Consider the following 4,238-nt stretch of genomic DNA (forward strand, 5'->3'; position numbering starts at 1 on the left):
ATCTAATCTTAAATTTTGAGCCATCAAGTGCAATTTATTTTATTGTCTGCTTTATCTATCTTATAAGATTATAAGATATTATAATCTTATCCATTTTATTCTATCAAGATATATTCAACTTGATTTCTTCAAAGAAAATAGCTTTTTTTTTCAACTCAATCCAGTGACTGCATTTTCTTGATCAGTGCACCACACCAGTAAGTCTGCACTCCACACCCTGAAGGTCACTCAGATCCTTCCTGAGCAGGAATCTGTTGACCTGAATTGGATACAATGATTGCCTGTGACCTAACTCGTCAATGAAATTATTTAATGAAACCTAGGGTCCCATATGTTTTGATCAATACACTTTGATTATGTCCTCTCTCCTTTAAAGAATTGTACACATTGTCCCCCACCCATCCCTCAGTCTCTATTCTTTGTGTCTGTGTCAAGCAAATATATATTTCCTTTCTACATTGCTTCTCTCAAAATGTATCAACTCACTGTGTGTTCTAAAAAACATTAACTCTCCCTCCATACATTGTACCCCCTGGAAAACAGAACATTACAGCACCGGAATAATCGGCCCATCATGTCTGTGTGGACCATGATGCCATTCCAAACTAATTCCACCTGCCTGGACATGATCCATATCCCTGCCAACCCCATGCCTGCTTATGTGCCTGCCCAAATGCCTCTTAAGCTTTGTGATTGTTTCTCCTTTTACCACCTCCCAGGAGAGTACATTCTAGTCATCTACCACCTTTTGCATTAGAAACTTGCCCGACACAGAACTCCCTTTAAACTTTCTTATGTTGTTGGAAACGTTCAGCAGGTCTTGCAGCATCTGAGAAAATAAAAATCCGTTAATGTTTCAGGTCCTGTCTCAGAAACATGAACTCTGATTTCGCTTCACAGATGCTTCCAGGCTTGTTGAGCATTTCCAGAAACTTCTGTTTTTGTTTCTGATCAACCACATCTTGTGTTGTTTCAGTTTTTGTTTTCTTTAAATTTCCCCATCCCCTGAAATCTATGGCCTCTAGAATTTGTCATTTCTACCTTGGAAAAAGATTCAGATTATAGAACATAGAACAATAAAGCGCAGAACAGGCCCTTCAGCCCTCAATGTTGCACCGACCTGTGGAATTTTCTCAACTCGTCCCCCTACACTATCCCAAAATCATCCATGAGTTTATCTAAGGATTGATTGAAACTCCCTAATGTGGCTGAGTTGACCACCTGAGCTGGTAGAGCATTCCACGCACTTACCACTCTCTCTGTGTAAAGAATTTGCCTCTGACATCTGTCTTAAATCTATCACTCCTCAATTTATAGTTGCTCTCTCTCGTACTAGCTGACATCATCATCCTAGGAAAAAGACTTTCACTGTCCACCATATCTAATCCTCTGATTATCTTATATGTCTCTATCAAATCCCCCCTTAGCCGCCTTCTTTCCAATGAGAACAAATCCAAGTCTCTCAGCCTTTCCTTATAAGACCTTCCCTCCAGACCAGGCACCATCCTGATAAATCTCCTCTGCACCTTTTCCAAAGCTTCCACATCCTTTTTGTAATGGGGCAACCACAGCTGTTCACAATATTCCAACTGTGGCCACACCAGCATTTTGTATAGTTGCAGTATGATATTGTGGTTCCAGAACTCAATCCCTCTCCCAATGAAACCTAACACGCTGTATGCCATCTTAACAGCACTATCCACCTGGGTGGCAAATTTCAAGGATCTTTTTACATAGACTCCAAGATCCCTTTGCACATCCACACTACCAAAATCTTTCCATTGACCCAGTATTCTGCCTTCCTGTTATTCTTCCCAAAGTGCATCACCTCACATTTAGCTGCATTGAACTCCACTTGCACCTCTCGCCAGAAGTGAGAGAAATCAAACATGATATAAAGATCCAACAGAGTCACTAAATTCATTTGGACATAAAGGGAACATGATTATCTTGTATGTCAGTGCACAAAAGTTTCAAACAACATTGTGTGTGGTCAAGCACCAACACAGACACACACACACACACACACACACACACACACACACACACACACACACACACACACACACACATAGGAATGTGAGTGTTCCAGTGAACTGACTGCAGAAATTATTTATCATTATCCAGTTAACAACGTAAAAACATTCACAGACAGAGAAGCCATAAATATGTTGTGTTTATGGGAACGGATTCACCAGATCATCCAACCTGGAGATATGCGAGAAGATCAGCACCATGAAAATATTTGGATTGTGAGAAGGATTGAAAATTCACAGATCTCCTGGAGACTCACTGACACAGACATTCTGTGTGAAGAGATTTATTTTGTCATCCAGCTTCATGTCACACCAGTGGCTTTACACTGACAAAAAAGCTTTCTCCTGATTATAAGGGAAAAAAACTTTAAGATCTGTAAAGGTCTTAAATTCAATGGTCTTTATTTAAAATCACCCTATTCACATGGGGGAGAAGTCGTTCAGCTGTTCCATGTGAGGGTAGATATTCATTTGGGGATCCAGCAATGCCTTGCTCTTTCTTCCTTTATAAGAGACTAAAGCATTTTCCCCACTACAGATGTTACACTAACTGATCTATACTTCCCCATCTTTTGTCTACCTTCTTTTTTAAACAGCGGCGCCACTGTATTCCAATCTGCTGGAACTGCCCAGAGTCCAGCAAATTGGGAAAATTACTGACAGTGTAACTGTTCTATCACCCGCCGTCTCTTTTAGCACGCTGGGATGCATTACACCAGGACCAGGAGACTTGACTATCCTTAGCTCCATGGGCTTGCCCAACACTCGCGTTCCATAATAATGTTTGTTTCCAGGTCCTCACCGACTCCAACTCTTTGTCAAAGTCTGGCATGTTATTAGCGCCCTCCACTGTGAAGACCGATACAAAATACCTGTTCAGTGCCTCAACCATTTCATCACATCCCATACCTAAATGCCCCTCCTCGTCCCCTGAGGGACCAACATTTACCTTAGCCACTCTTTTTCATTTAAAGGTATCATAGACACTTCTGCTATCTGTGTTTAAATTCTGTGGTACATCTTTTCTCTCCTGTTCTTTCCTACTGTTCTTTATCACTCTTTTTGTGACTTCCTTCTGATCTTTAACACTTTCACAATCTTCCAGTTTCATGATGGTTTTGACCTCTTTGTATGCCTCATCGGTCAATGTGAGAGATGGGGAGGGAGAGTGGGGAGGGGACGGGAGGGAGAGGCGAGGAGGTAGGGGGAGAAGAGTGGGTGGACGAAGGGGAGGCGCGGGGATAAATGGATTGGGAAAAGAGGCAGGGCAGAGGAAAGAAGGGGTGGAGAGAGGGCTGTGGGGGAGAGGGGTAGGAGAGAGCTGGGAACGGTGGGCGAGAGTAGGAAGTGAGATGGAAGGAGAGGGTAGGAGGAGTTGCATAGGAGAGGGAACAGGAGGACAAAGGGTGAGGAGCGAGGGGTGGATGGCGTGAGGGGGACTAGAGGGGTGGAGGGTGGATGGGTAGGGGTTGTAGGAGAGAAGGAGAGGAATAAAGGAGAGGAGTAGAAGTGGAGAGAAAGTGGAAGGTGGAGAACGGGGAGGAGACAGTGAATGAAGTGGAGGGACGAGTGATGGGGAAAAGGGGGAGGAGAGGGGTTAGGAGGGAGGGGAAGGAGAGAGAGGAGGAAGCGAGGACGTAGGGGGAGTTTGGGGTGTGAGGTGAGGGATAGTTTCGGGTGGAGTAGGAGAGAGGGGGTGGGAGGTGGATGAGAGAGGGACATGAGGGGTGGAGCATGTGTGCAGGATTGGGGAGAAAAGAGTTGAAGTTGAGGAGGAGGGGAGGACGGTGGGAGGTGAAGGGGAGGAGAGAGTGGGGAGGAGAGGCAGAAGTGGGGGAGGGAGGGGGAAGGTGAGCAGGGAAATGTAGCAGGGACAGGGAGGAGAGCCAGGGAGGAGGGGGCAGGAGAGATGGGAGAGTAGAAGGGAGGACAGGTGGGAAGAGAGGATACGAGGGGATAGGGAAGGAGTTCAGGAGAAGGGATGAAGAAGAGGGGCACGGGAGAGGGGAAGAAGTGAGTGTGGAGAAGAGGGGGACAAGTGGGCTGGAAAGGGGGAGAGGAGAGGAGGGGAGGTGAAGAAAGGAGAGGGTGGAAGAAGAGAAGGGTGAGGAGAGGGGATGAGGAGAGAGGGTATGAGGAGATAGGGGAGAGTGGAGAGGTGAGCGGGAGAGGAGAGAAAGAGGAGAAGGGAGAGGTGAGGGG

Source organism: Hemiscyllium ocellatum, unplaced genomic scaffold, assembly GCF_020745735.1.
Source record: "Hemiscyllium ocellatum isolate sHemOce1 unplaced genomic scaffold, sHemOce1.pat.X.cur. scaffold_427_pat_ctg1, whole genome shotgun sequence".
Classification (NCBI taxonomy): domain Eukaryota; kingdom Metazoa; phylum Chordata; class Chondrichthyes; order Orectolobiformes; family Hemiscylliidae; genus Hemiscyllium; species Hemiscyllium ocellatum.